The following is a 16,080-nucleotide window of genomic DNA, read 5'->3' as shown; positions in this document are numbered from 1 at the left end:
GAAATCAATATTGCGACGAGCTTTTGTAAGCCAATCATAGCTCGTGTCACCTGATCTTCACCAGCTGATGACGGCGGATATTCAGAACATAGGACTAGTGATCGTAGTCAGCCAATATTAAGTAGCGCGAACACACAAATAGCAAAAGTTAACAGTTTACGTTAATATACAAAGCTTTCACATATAATATTGGTCTCTAAGATTAATAAACTGCAAGAGAATTGAAGCTTTCGCATACAACATTGATCTTTATTGCACGTGTTACACTTTAAGATACATCACACAAATGTGCCAGTACAATTTTGAATGACGACTTAGATGTCTGATCATCTGAGCTCGAAATAATTCTAATGGTCGTCCTCAAAGAGTTGTTTTTTAAATGAGAGTCAAACACTTTGTGATTTAAGAAATTCATCGTACATTCTCACACATAGTTCAATCTTGTGTAAAAGGAAATTTACTTTGGAAGTAACCCTTTTCAGACCACCATTCACAATATTTTCCCACAACCTGTTAGAAATAGGTTCATTTCAGCAGTTGCCAGAGAGCGCCAGATAACAGGCATCAACGAGCTTGTGCAGCTATGGTGACGCAGGAAGCCTCTATGTTTGTAATCTTACATTATGTCGTAAAAGAAACACGACATCAGAGGATACTTCAAGAACATTGGAATTTCGTGAACCATACAAAAACACACAATTCGGCTTGAAGTGCACATTCATATGTCCAGATTTGGATGTGAATTTTCTTGGAGTACCAGTACTGTATTATATCATGTTTGGTTCTTTATTATGGCATAATGCGATACATGCTAGAAGATGAAAACATGCACTTGAAATGCAGCGAACAGTTGGTACTAGGGACCGATGGCCGTTGTAGTCTGGCCCCTTCAATCCCACAAACCAACCAACCAACCAAGTTGATACTAGCCAATTGTGTAGAATTAAACACTTCATTTCAAATGGACTGCCTCAGTGGAAAAGATTAACAAAAGCCAAATTTCTTCAGCAAACCAAAAAAAAATAACTTCATTGTTCTGCAAGGCGATTAATGCTTGACTGTCAGGAAAGGTGGAAATACAATAAAATCCAAACCTAATAACTTATTTTAGCCTTCCGTAATTATGTGAATGTATTTTAATTCACTTAATAGTTCACAGCTGCAGAAATCAGTTTTGTTTTCATTTGATGTCAGAGTAATGATCGAAGAGGAAACAGCAAACTCACTAAATGTAAACTCGGATCATGTGGAGGCTACCCACCTCCCCGCTACAGCTCAGACTGTTCTGCGTATCAGTCCCAGGTCTACGATATGTCAGAACTAGAGCAATACTAGATAGTGGCACTCCCCCCCCCCCCACCCCCCCCCCCCACCCCCCTCCCAGGGCTAGAGAGAGTAAGCCAACAATTAAAGCAACTTTTCAAAAAATGTTCATTTTGTAGCGAACATCTTTCTGAAGAGCCTGATACATAAAACATATGTCTTAAAGGAGTGTGTGTGTGTGTGTGTGTGTGTCTTGGGGCTTATGGGCTCTCAACGTCAAGGTCATCAGCGCCCTGACACACATTAAAGGGAACGAATGTGGGCGGACGTAACAAAACTGAAGCACAAATGCAAAGAGAGCAGGAAAAGAAGGAAAATGCTACACAAGAAAGTAAAACGTAAGGAAAGGGAAAACGTAGCAACAAGAATGCCACAGTAAATTGTCATTGGCTGGCCACTTACATAAAATATCGGTGCCGCGGGCCGCTGGTCAAAAAATTAAATGCAATCCAATAAAACGTGGCGCACAGTGACCTGGACGCCACAAGCACCACACATTGGAGGGTCCTCCCGCCGGAGCAGGAAGCCATGAGTCATAGGGCTGTGGCCTATCCGAAGCCAAGTGAGGAGAACCTCGTCCCGTCGATGGGCTGAAAGGAAGTACACCACACACACGTTGTGGGCTTGACTATATGGAGCTTATTATCAGTCGCTTCCAGCCACTCATCCTCCCACCGACGCATGACTCGTGAGCTCAACAGTGAGGTGAGTGCATGCAGGGGGATAGCACACAGAGATACTTGAGTATCGAGACACACCTCCTTGGCTCGAGATCTGCCATTTCATTCCCAACAATGCTGACACGCCCCAGAACCCAACAGAAAGCCACCACCTTCCCCAATCGCTATAGTTGGAGGAGGGCATCCTGGATGGTCTGGACTATTTTATCAGCTGGATACAAATGTTGCAATGAGTGAAGGGCACTTAGTGAATTGGAACAGACAAGAAATTTAGGACAGGAAGAATGTCTCATCTGCTCCAGTGCCCGCAAGATCGCAGACAATTCTGCATCATATACCGTAAAAGTCTGAGGCAGTCGGACCTTGAGGACACGATCCGGAAAAACAACAGAGCAACCAACGGAATCCCCTTGTTTCGACCCATCCGTAAAAACAGCTACATAGTCGTGGTGCTCAGATAAAATGGCAGAAAATGCTGCATTAAAAAGGGTGGCAGGAGTGCAATATCTCTTGTACTGCAATAAATCTAAAATCACTCCGGGTCTCTTCAGTAACCAGGGTGGCAGGCGGTTAAAACCCAGAATTTGGGGTTGTACAGACTCCACACCGAGGGACTCTATCACACGTTGCACACGGATCCCAAATGGCAACATAGCCTGCGGGACTGTGGGAAAAAAGGCGGTCCGGAGGTGGATGAGCAACAAGATGGTGAGCAGGCGAGGTGGGAGCTGCAAGAAACTTACAAGCCTGGCGCACCAGCAGGAGCTGCCGCCTGATGGTAAGTGGCGGTTCCCCAGCCTCAGCACAGAGGTTGGGTATGGGTCTGGTCCGATAAGCACCCATGGGAAGTCGAATCCCAGCATGGTGGACAGCGTCAGGATCTACAAATAAGACGGCCTCGCTGACCTATACACTGTGCACCCACAGTCCAGCCGTGAACTTACAAATGTGCGATAAAACTGAAGGAGACGCACCCTGTCCACTCCCCATGACCTGTGGCTGAGGCACTTGAGGATGCTCAGTGCCTTCACGGTTCTGGCTTTCAAGTCGTGTAGGTGTGGCAGTCATGACAACCTAGAGTCAAAAATTAGGCCCAGAAACCGCACTGTGTCTCTAAAGTGTAGGACAGTATCCCCCATATGCAAGGCAGGCAAATTAAAAAGATGACGAGAATGATTAAAATGAACACAAACACACTTATCGGCAGAAAACCGAAAACCCGTCTTTGCAGCCCACTCCTCTAACCGCTGCACTGTTAGCTGCAACTGACGGCTCATGGTTGCAACACTGGAGGAGGAACAGAAAACAGCAAAGTCATCCACAAATAAGGAGCACTGTACTGGACTCCTCACTGTAGACATTACACTGTTGATGGCTATGGCAAAGAGGGTAACGCTTAAAACACTGCCCTGGGGGACACCGTTCTCTTGCTCAGAGTGATCAGACAGTGTGTCACCAACTTGGGTCCGAAAAAACGGCGGAGACAGGAAAGACCGTATGAAAATGGGGAGGCGGCCACAAAAGCCCCATTGATGCAGTTGTGCAAGAATACAGTTTCTCCAAGTAGTGCCATATGCCTTGCTGATATCAAAGAAGATACCAATACAGTGATGCTGATGGAGGAAAGCCTTCTGAATAGCCGCCTCTAGGAGGGTCAGGTTGTCGACCGTGGACCGAAATTTTCGGAATCCACACTGAGAGTGGCTAATGAGCTGTCTGGTCTCTAACAGCCAGACCAGTTCGGTTAACCATCCGTTCCAGGGTCTTTCCAACACAGCTTGTCAAGATGGTACTCAGATAACTAATGGGACATGTGCGGTCCTTTCCTGGTTTGAGGAGAGGGATGAGAATTGCCTCCCTCCACGAAGTGGGGAACACTCCTGTCTGCCATATGAGATTAAAACATTCGAGGAGGATTTCCTTTGACGCCGCTGGCAGATGTCAAAGCATGGAGTACCGGATGCGGTCATGACCTGGTGCAGTGTCAGAAGACAGGGTAAGTGCCAATTCAAGTTCCCACATGGAAAAAGGGGAGTTGTAAGCCTCAGAACTGTTCGACCGAAAGTCCAAGTTTGCTCGTTCGACAGTCGCACGGTAGCGACGAAACACTAATGGTTGATGGAGTCCAGGAACTCCTATCATGACCTTTTCTTGCTCTCTTTAATGACACGACATGCCCTGGCTCTCGCAATTCAAAAGGCGGTAAGATTGACCACTGTTAGGCGGCATTTAAATCGTCGAAGAGCCGCATGCCTGTCCCGGATGGCTGAATGACACTCTTCTGTCCGCCAAGGCACAAGGCACCACTTAAGAGGGCCAAAAGACTGTGGTACGGGCAGGTCAGCAGCATGATGGATCACAAGTGTGATGTGATCCACCCATTCCTGTACACTGTTGTGGCGTTCAAAGACAGCCAACCGACTGAACAGTGGCCAGTTAGCCCTGCCAATCATCCACGATGGCGGCCTCTGCTCCAGCAATACACCATCCAGGAGATGAATGCGGATGGGGAAATGATCGCTGGAATGAAGGTCATCAATTACCTCCCAGTGAACAGAGTCAGTGAGGGTTGGAGAGCAGAAAGATAGGTCAATGGCTGAGAATGACCCAGTAGCAGCAGAGAAGTGAGTCAGAGTACCAGTACTGTGGATGCACAACACTTGAGATGTTAAGAGGCTCTCCAAAACTCGACCTTGAGCGCAAAGAGAAGTGGAGCCCCACAGGACATGATGGGCATTGAAGTCACCCAGGAGGAGAAACGGGCAAGGGAGTTGTGTGATAAGATCTGTGAGAGCCTCTAAGTTCACTGCATCCAGAGGAGGTAAATAAAGGGAGCAAATGGTAAACTTCCGACGTGAATGAATTTCAACTGCAACTGCTTGCAGGTCAGTATCCAGGGGGAAAGCAGAGGAATGGTGGTCATTATTAACAAACACGGCTATTCCGCCTTTGGCCCTTTCCCCAGCCAGGTCATCCTTGCGATATAACGTATAGCCCCTTTGTACAAGAGCATCAGATGGTTTTAAATGTGTTTCCTGTAAACACAAGCACAGGGGGCATTGCTGTGCTAGGAGGTTCACTTCATCCACATATGCCCAGAATCCATTCACGCTTCACTGTATAATGGGAGCCATCTATCAGGGTGGGAGTACCTTAGAGGAAGTATAAGACATGTTATTTGGTCTGAAGTGAGTCAAAGTGCAGTGCCATGCCTCTTCACACAACATAACATTCTTCTATTGCATGTCACTGTATTTCACCATTGAATGTTGGCTGATTTGACATCCTGCCCTCCTTTTCCTTGTTTTTTTTAAAAAAAAAAAAAAAAACTCGCAGTTAATACTGGATGGGATTATTTGTAATCGGGAGAACAAGAACCCCTCAGAAAATCTACACTCTCTATTAGCTAATAAATTGCTGTTTTGTGTGACATAAAATTAAATATGGGATACATAGAACCAGTAAAGACAAGCTATTACCTCATCAAAGTTCATCAAACATTTTGCTGCATGAAAAAACAAAATGTCATTGTTTAATACTGAAGAAGTTGTTAAGACTGGTGTGGTTTCTCAAGCTGATTATGTGTATTTTGTCACTGTCTGCTACATGAAATGAAATAGGCTTGTCTAATATTGCAGCAATTGTAACATATACCAAATAAACAAGGCTGTTTCAGAACAAATGGTAATTTTTATGACATGACAGAATATAATTCACAAAGTACCAATATCAAATGCCTATTAGCCCTACAACAAGCAAAAAGCTTTATGTTAGGAAATAGTTTCACATTTCATTCATATGCTCCAGCTTCTCAAGCATGAGATCGAAAAGTAGTAATCAGAAATTTTTATATAAATTTGGAATCATTATATTCTTCTATAATTTGTGAGATGTCCCCGTTTCTTCTCCTTCCTCATTCTAACAACCAACCTCGTCATCATTAATACTGTAACTATTCCTGCCAGTGTTAAAACTTATTCTCCGGTTAACTTTACTAACCGTGCCACAATCACCAGTTTAGCTATCCTGTGTTTATTCTCCGGTTAGGCTTACCGCGTGTTCATAAAACACATTTTCCACATTACTCCCAGAATAGAACATATAGCCAGCAACTGTACAACTAGCTCTTGGTAGTGTAGCGGTCTGGCCAAGAACTTTGTCAAAATTTAATTTTCTTGGGATTCACGTTGAAGATAACATGTAATGTTTCTTACCTGTTATTCCTGTTAGTCGTTTATTTCCACTCTGGTATTCTGAATCTATGTCTATCACTAGTAATTAGTAGTACAAGTTTATATGCCAACTAGCTCTGCAGATGACGAAGAAATTGATCTTAATCGCGCTAAAAAGAAAACTGTATGAGCTGAGAGGAACAAATGTTATTGTTTTTTCAGTGCCACACCGTTACGACTTGATAGAATGGCCCTGTGTAAATAAAGAAATTGAAACAGCAAATAAAGAGATGCAAAATATTTGCAAGCGGTTTGAAAATGTAACATTTGTGAACATCAGCAATTTAGGGAAAAGATTTCACACAACACAGGTTCCCATCTAAATGTACTTGGAAAAAACGTAATTGTAACCAAAATTTTAGAACTTGTAAATAAAATCTCAAATGTGCAGTGTGATGATAGAAAAGTCATACCTCTCATGGACAGGAAGTGTGTGTATCCTGTAGAATCCAATGTGAAATCTGCTATCAGTGAAGCTACACCTCTCCAAGACAAATGTGAAATTTTATTAATGCAAGTGAACACTCCAAATGTTAATAATTCACAGAAAGGCACAGCAGTTATGGAACAACAAACACCAGAAATAAGTGAAACAGCAGCAGCACCATCATTATCAGCAGAAGCAGCAGCAGTAACAGAACCAACAACGACTGGAGCAGCAACACAGCAATGCTTAAGGAGGAGCCAAAGGAAAAATACATCTGTGTCACTCAGTGATAATTTTTTATGGTTTCAAGCCAAGAAGAAAATAAAAATGTGAAAAACCAGCATGCTAACTCACAGATAAGTCACAACAACATCCTATTTTTAAACATTCAGGGTCTTGAAAATAAAGTTGAAATTCTGGATGAGTCATTGCCACAGAATAAGTATTCTTTCTTATGTCTATCAGAACATTGGCTTAAACCAGAACAAATACAATACTATGTACCAGAAGGTTATAAATATGGAAACAGTTTTTGCAGATCTCAGTACCGTAATGGTGGTACTGTTATCTATGTTTCAAATGAAATAGAGTGTAGAGAACTAGATCTTAGTTGGGCATGTGTAGAGAAACACTTTGAAATTACCGGGATCATATGTGATATAATGAAACTTATCATAGTATGTATCTACCATTCCCCTGACTCAGATGATAAAACTTTTTTAGATAATTTAGACAGTGTACTCTGCTACATAACGAAATGGAAACAGTATGTAACTGTAATTGGGGGAGACTTTAATTCAAGCTTTGATGTAACATGTAACAAACCCAATGTAAATAAGTTACTGAATATGCTAAGGCAGCACAACTTCCATCATGTAAATTCAGAACCAACAAGACTACAAGCGTGCTTGGATAACGCTTTTGTCAACTGTGCTCGTGATATGTACTCCACCAAGGTAAAGGAGTTTGTTTTCTCAGACCACTCCATGTTAACAGTAAAGTTAAGACATTTTATAAAAGGGGATGAGAGCAAGGCTGGACAAAAGTTAAGAAAATCTAATACCTTAATATTAACAAAACACAATCTCATAAAACTAACACACCAGTTGAGCATAACAAACTGGGACAAATTATTTCAAAACTGTGATTCCAGTGCCCAAACAGTTTATGAAACATTCCACAATTACTTAACAGGTATTTTAAAAGCCCATCTTGTTCAAAAGAAATACCATAAAACAAGAAAAGGTAAATTTTGGTACACCAAAGAACTGGAGAATCTAAAAAATAAGCTACTGCTGTTGAAGCGCCTTGCCAAAGTAAACAATTCTAATGAAATTAAGGATCTTGAAAAAATCACTAAGAAACTGTATAAGAAAGAGTTGCAATTAGCGAAACTAAGATACAACACAAATTTCATAAAAAATAGTAAAAACCAATGCAAAACAGCCTGGTCAGTAATTAATACTGTTAAAGGTGAAGTCAGAAACTTCGACAAGACAGTCCTAATACCAGCAGATACATTCAATAAATATTTTGTAAGCTGTGCTGATGATATCAAAAAGCTGATCAGTAAACCCAATGTAACATGTATAGATTATCTGAAGAGAGCAAACCTAAATCATAATAGGGCCGGATCATCATTGAAACACTTCAAAGAGGTATGCCAACATGAAGTTCTTAAAATAGTCAAAGAAATGAAAAATTCATACAGTACAGATATTTTTAATATGTCAAACAATCTATTGAAAGAAATCACACATTACATTGCAGCACCATTAACATATTCTATAAACCTGTGTCTCATAGAAGGGTTTTTTCCTGATCCTCTCAAACTATCCAAGGTAATTTCAGTCTTTAAGAAGGGTGTCAAATCAGATCCTGCAAACTACAGACCAATTTCACTAATTCCAGTACTAGGAAAAGTCTTTGAAGGCATAATATATAAGCAGATGTATGAGTACCTAGAACTAAATGGTATGTTAAGTGCATCACAGTTTGGTTACAGAAAAGGAAGGTCAGCTATACATGCCATAGAGCTCTTAGTCAGAGACATTCTAGCAGCATTTGAGGACCATGCGCACGCACAGGTAACCTTATGTGATCTGAGCAAAGCTTTTGACTGTGTTGACCACTCACTTCTGCTCTCTAAACTTGAGTACTATGGAATATGTGATAAAAGTTTAAAACTCATCAAATCATACCTCAATAAAAGGAACCAGGTGGTGAGTTCAGGAAGTCATCTGTCAAACATACTCGAGGTTCAACATGGAGTGCCACAGGGATCTAAATTGGGACCACTTCTATTCCTTGTACACATAAATGACTTACCAGAAAATATAGATGTAAAGACATATATGTATGCAGATGACACAACTTTTCTATCTGTAAACCATGTACTTGATAACCTTGTAAGTGATATGAAATTGGCAAAAGAAAATGCAACATCATGGTTTAATGCCAATGGTCTGCTATTAAATGAGGAAAAGACCCATAATATGTGGTTCAGTCTATCAAAGACTACAAAAATAGAAAAACAAAAGGCAAAGTTTTAGGTATTGTACTTGACAACAGTCTAACATGGAACTCTCATGTTGATCACATAGTGGTTAGGTTGTCAAGAGTTATATATTTGTTGAAGAGACTGACGTGTTGTGTGACATTTGAGTACGTAAGGACAGCGTACTTTGCCTTTTTTCAATCTGTTTTAAGGTATGGGTTAATACTCTGGGGAAACAGCAGAAAAATAAATGAAATTATGGTGATCCAGAAGAAAGCAATCAGAGTAATGGCTAAGGTAGATAACGGAACACATTGTAAACCATTGTTCACTAAATATAGAATTTTAACAGTAATTAATTTATATATTCTTGACAGTGTTAACTACATACTTGCTGAACTACCTAATTTAAGTGTAACAAATGAAAGACATGGCTACTGTACAAGAACGTGTACTTCTCTGCTGTTGCCACAAAATAGATTAGCTAAAACTAACAACAGTCATAAGTATATGGCAATTAAAATATATAACAAATTGTCTAAAAATGGGTCAATCAAGCCTGACAAATTATTTAAAGACAATGTTCATAACTTCTTGTTAACTAATCCATTCTATTCATTAGAAGAATTTTTAGAAATGCCCAATATCAACTTAAATATGTAAAATTTTTTTTTGTAAAATTAATAGGTTAAGTGAACTGACGAAGTCCATTGCATGTAACAATGCTGAATGACTAATAAAGAATCTGAATCTGAATTAAATAAAAGAAATTATTCAGATAGTGAAAGGTGATGAAAATTTAATAGTCATGGGTGACTGGAATTCGGTAGTAGGAAAAGGGAGAGAAGGAAACGTAGTAGGTGAATATGGATTGGGGCTAAGAAATGAAAGAGGAAGCCGCCTGGTAGAATTTTGCACAGAGCACAACTTAATCATAGCTAACACTTGGTTCAAGAATCATAAAAGAAGGTTGTGTACATGGAAGAAGCCTGGAGATACTGACAGGTTTCAGATAGATTATATAATGATAAGACAGAGATTTAGGAACCAGGTTTTAAATTGTAAGACATTTCCAGGGGCAGATGTGGACTCTGACCACAATCTATTGGTTATGACCTGTAGATTAAAACTGAAGAAACTGCAAAAAGGTGGGAATTTAAGGATATGGGACCTGGATAAACTGACTAAACCAGAGGTTGTACAGAGTTTCAGGGAGAGCATAAGGGAACAATTGACAGGAATGGGGGAAAGAAATACAGTAGAAGAAGAATGGGTAGCTTTGAGGGATGAAGTAGTGAAGGCAGCAGAGAATCAAGTAGGTAAAAAGACGAGGGCTAGTAGAAATCCTTGGGTAACAGAAGAAATATTGAATTTAATTGATGAAAGGAGAATATATAAAAATGCAGTAAATGAAGCAGGCAAAGAGGAATACAAACGTCTCAAAAATGAGATCGACAGGAAATGCAAAATGGCTAAGCAGGGATGGCTAGAGGACAAATGTAAGGATGTAGAGGCTTATCTCACTATGGGTAAGATAGATACTGCCTACAGGAAAATTAAAGAGGCCTTTGGAGATAAGAGAACCACTTGTATGAACATCAAGAGCTCAGATGGAAACCAGTTCTATGCAAAGAAGGGAAAGCAGAAAGGTGGAAGGAGTATATAGAGGGTCTATACAAGGGCGATGTACTTGAGGACAATATTATGGAAATGGAAGAGGATGTAGATGAAGATGAAATGGGAGATACGATACTGCGTGAAGAGTTTGACAGAGCACTGAGAGACCTGAGTCGAAACAAGGCCCCGGGAGTAGACAACATTCCATTAGAACTACTGACGGCCTTGGGAGAGCCAGTCCTGACAAAACTCTACCATCCGGTGAGCAAAATGTATGAGACAGGTGAAATACCCTCAGACTTCAAGAAAAATATAATAATTCCATTCCCAAAGAAAGCAGGTGTTGACAGATGTGAAAATTACCGAACTATCAGTTTAATAAGTCACAGCTGCAAAAATACTAACGCGAATTCTTTACAGACAAATGCAAAAACTCGTAGAAGCTGACCTCGGGGAAGATCAGTTTGGATTCCATAGAAATATTGGAACACGTGAGGCAATACTGACCCTATGACTTATCTTAGAAGCTAGATTAAGGAAGGGCAAACCTACATTTCTAGCATTTGTAGACTTAGAGAAAGCTTTTGGCAATGTTGACTGGAATACTCTCTTTCAAATTCTGAAGGTGGCAGGGGTAAAATACAGGGAGTGAAAGGCTATTTACAATTTGTACAGAAACCAGATGGCAGTTATAAGGGTCGAGGGGCATGAAAGGGAAGCAGTGGTTGGGAAGGGAGTCAGACAGGGTTGTAGCCTATCCCCGATGTTATTCAATCTGTATATTGAGCAAGCAGTAAAGGAAACAAAAGAAAAATTCGGAGTAGGTATTAAAATCCATGGAGAAGAAATAAAAACTTTGAGGTTCACCGATGACATTGTAATTCTGTCAGAGACAGAAAAGGACTTGGAAGAGCAGTTGAACGGAATGGATAGTGTCTTGAAAGGAGGATATAAGATGAACATCAACAAAAGCAAAATGAGGATAATGGAATGTAGTCAAATTAAGTCGAGTGATGCTGAGGGAATTAGATTAGGAAATGAGACACTTAAAGTAGTAAAGGAGTTTTGCTATTTGGGGAGCAAAATACACTCCTGGAAATTGAAATAAGAACACCGTGAATTCATTGTCCCAGGAAGGGGAAACTTTATTGACACATTCCTGGGGTCAGATACATCACATGATCACACTGACAGAACCACAGGCACATAGACACAGGCAACAGAGCATGCACAATGTCGGCACTAGTACAGTGTATATCCACCTTTCGCAGCAATGCAGGCTGCTATTCTCCCATGGAGACGATCGTAGAGATGCTGGATGTAGTCCTGTGGAATGGCTTGCCATGCCATTTCCACCTGGCGCCTCAGTTGGACCAGCGTTCGTGCTGGACGTGCAGACCGCGTGAGACGACGCTTCATCCAGTCCCAAACATGCTCAATGGGGGACAGATCCGGAGATCTTGCTGGCCAGGGTAGTTGACTTACACCTTCTAGAGCACATTGGGTGGCACGGGATACATGCGGACGTGCATTGTCCTGTTGGAACAGCAAGTTCCCTTGCCGGTCTAGGAATGGTAGAACGATGGGTTCGATGACGGCTTGGATGTACCATGCACTATTCAGTGTCCCCTCGACGATCACCAGTGGTGTACGGCCAGTGTAGGAGATCGCTCCCCACACCATGATGCCGGGTGTTGGCCCTGTGTGCCTCGGTCGTATGCAGTCCTGATTGTGGCGCTCACCTGCACGGCGCCAAACACGCATACGGCCATCATTGGCACCAAAGCAGAAGCGACTCTCATCGCTGAAGACGACACGTCTCCATTCGTACCTCCATTCACGCCTGTCGCGACACCACTGGAGGCGGGCTGCACGATGTTGGGGCGTGAGCGGAAGACGGCCTAACGGTGTGCGGGACCGTAGCCCAGCTTCACGGAGACGGTTGCAAATGGTCCTCGCCGATACCCCAGGAGCAACAGTGTCCCTAATTTGCTGGGAAGTGGCGGTGTGGTCCCCTACAGCACTGTGTAGGATCCTACGGTCTTGGCGTGCATCCGTGCGTCGCTGCGGTCCGGTCCCAGGTCGACGGGCACGTGCACCTTCTGCCGACCACTGGCGACAACATCGATGTACTGTGGAGACCTCACGCCCCACGTGTTGAGCAATTCGGCGGTACGTCCACCCGGCCTCCCGCATGCCCACTATACGCCCTCGCTCAAAGTCCGTCAACTGCACATACGGTTCACGTCCACGCTGTCGCGGCATGCTACCAGTGTTAAAGACTGCGATGGAGCTCCGTATGCCACGGCAAACTGGCTGACACTGACGGCGGCGGTGCACAAATGCTGCGCAGCTAGCGCCATTCGACGGCCAACACCGCGGTTCCTGGTGTGTCCGCTGTGCCGTGTGTGTGATCATTGCTTGTACAGCCCTCTCGCAGTGTCCGGAGCAAGTATGGTGGGTCTGACACACCGGTGTCAATGTGTTCTTTTTTCCATTTCCAGGAGTGTAACTGATGATGGTCGAAGTAGAGAGGATATAAAATGTAGACTGGCAATGGCAAGGAAAGAGTTTCTGAAGAAGAGAAATTTGTTAACATCGAGGTAGATTTAAGTGTCAGGAAGTCATTTCTGAAAGTATTTGTATGGAGTGTAGCCATGTATGGAAGTGAAACATGGACGATAAATAGTTTGGACAAGAAAAGAATTGAAGCTTTCAAAATGTGGTGCTACAGAAGAATGCTGAAGATTAGATGAGTAGATCACATAACTAATAAGGAAGTATTGAATAGGGTTGGGGAGAAGTGAAGTTTGTGGCACAACTTGACCAGAAGAAGGGATCGGTTGGTAGGACATGTTCTGAGGCATCAAGGGATCACCAATTTAGTATTGGAGGGCAGTGTGGATGATAAAAATCGTATAGGGAGACCAAGAGATGAATACACTAAGCAGATTCAGAAGGATGTAGGTTGCAGGAGGTACTGGGAGATGAAGAAGCTTGCACAGGATAGAGTAGCATGGAGAGCTGCATCAAATCAGTCTCAGGACTGAAGACCACAACAACAACAACAACAGTAATTATAACAACACTGATCATTTGCAAAGCCAGTAAACCACATAAGCAAACAGCAACTGGCATTCACCCATTTGGCTTTATTCCGTTTAGCTGATATAGCCCCGTCCCCTTTTGTCTGCAGGAAAGTTTATTTCTAGATGTGACGGGGATTTCCCTGGCAGGTACACTATGCAATAATAAACTTATTTTTCATTCAGAAATTAACTTAGAATGTGTTAAAATTTTTTCGAAAACCAACATGGATGCGTTTCAAAATTATATGAATAATCGATAGACCAACATGCGCTGGATGCTAGCCACTTTGTGAAACAAGGTTTTTTTCCTCAAGAATATGAATTTGGCGAGGACCTCCCAGATCACATACGACGGGTCATGAGAACGGATACACAGCATCAGATTCCCATCGTCGTTGCACCACACAATACCCACTGTATTTGTGCATAAAAATCTACAGACTTGCACTCACTTTATGCTATGCACAGACACCATCAAGCCAATGCTGCACCCAGCATATAGCGGACTGTATAAAGTACTAAGATGGGGACCAAACATATTCAAAATAGTGCTAGCTGGCAAACCCACTACTGTGTCCGTCAATAGACTTAAGCCAGCATGGACTTTGGTGGAGACACCAGGGAACAATACCATTCCTCTGACTTCATGCCATGACACAACTCACTTTTCTGTCACAGTCGATGTCAAGCATTACCTTCGAGAAGATATCACAGTGTCTCTACATGACACGACGATCATGGTTATCTCTGTCATGTATGAAAACCGAAAGATCGGCAACAGCACGGTGTCACGAAAATTGCACCCCTCCAGGTTGATACCACAGTCAGTCAATACAGCTGCATTGTTATCTACACTATACAGGGGCGGTATCCACAGGATCACATATAACCACTGGCAGACAACCTAATGATGGCACCTCTAGTAACACCTACTCAGCCAGTACCAACATCATGAACAGGCAGACCACTGTGCTGACCAAGACATCTACATGAGTACAAGCTAGACAGCATCTCCAGAGACAATGTACACCACACTGCAACACAGCTTCAGCATGCCTTTGGAGGGGTGTGTGAGCCCTGTGAGGACAGAAGCTCTATGAACTTCCATCTACAAGAATATCACTGCCAGAGCAGTATCTCTGGACCTTGGGCAATGTGTTCGGAGATGCCAGGTGTTTAACTTGTATCTGTCTGTATAATGTGTATAAATAAATATTGAATATGTGAATCGGTAATGTTGACAGTCATTCTACCCAAATCCTACATGTTATTTGCTACTCTTTTGATCTCCACACAAATTTTGCATCTTATTCAGGTCTTGATATTCTCAAGTTCACTTTTCATGACTATCCTCTCGATTTCTTCCCCTGTAAATTGTTATGAGAAAGATGTGATCAGCTTATTATGATTATGACTATCTTAACTCTCAATAGCACGTCTATATTTGTTTTCCTACCCATCCAACTTGTTCTGGCCACTATCCTCACTATTGAAATTTCTACTGTGTGCAGCAGGGATATCTCCTTTTTTTTTTCTAGTGCCCATCTTTCAAAGATTTCCACGTTAATAAATTGATGTAGTTACTTGTAAGAGTATTACTTTTCACCAGTATTGCCTTGTATTCTATTGCTATTCTTCTCTTCATTTCTGTTAAGCATCTGTTATCTTCTACAACAACGCAGTCAAGATATCAGAGGTGTTTTGCTAAATTAATGTATGTGTCACTTATCTTTACCTCCTGTTGGTCTTTACTTTTTGTAACTGCTATTAACTTTATTCGGTTTTGTTCTTAATTATTTTCAATTTTCACTTCTGTTGTTTAACAAATAGTACTTAACATTTTGTTCATTGCCTTATTTGAATTAGCAACTATCACTGTCATCACCAATGCAGTGTAGCTTTTCACTAATGAATTTATTTATTTTTCTTTTTTTTTTTTCTTTTATGGTTTATGCATCTCCTCCAATTTATTTACTAAACAAGCATACATTTCTATCTAGCTTTAACAGCTTTCAGGTGGTGTTAATGTGAAGAAAACTAGCTTTAGATGACAGTAACTAAAGTGGATCTCCTATCATCAGTGTTTTCTGGAATTAATGAAAAGACAAAATGCATGTTTCTAAACATCAACCTTTCAGAGAAGATGCAAATAATGAAGTTTTCTTACAAGGTTAAACAAAACATATGTGCTTTTGAAATGTGAGACCATTTAACC

General features: G+C 41.7%; 1 protein-coding gene across 1 annotated transcript in view; it reads right to left on the bottom strand.

Annotated features, from left to right (window-relative positions):
* The window catches only part of LOC124605827 (protein retinal degeneration B), a 575,027-nt gene that overhangs the window by 66,780 nt on the left and 492,167 nt on the right, over positions 1-16,080 (bottom strand). The gene's annotated exons all lie outside the window — the stretch shown is intronic.

This window comes from Schistocerca americana, chromosome 1, assembly GCF_021461395.2.
Source record: "Schistocerca americana isolate TAMUIC-IGC-003095 chromosome 1, iqSchAmer2.1, whole genome shotgun sequence".
Lineage (NCBI taxonomy): Eukaryota > Metazoa > Arthropoda > Insecta > Orthoptera > Acrididae > Schistocerca > Schistocerca americana.
The sequence above is the reverse complement of the archived record's forward strand: the minus strand, read 5'-3'. Positions and strand labels throughout refer to the sequence as shown.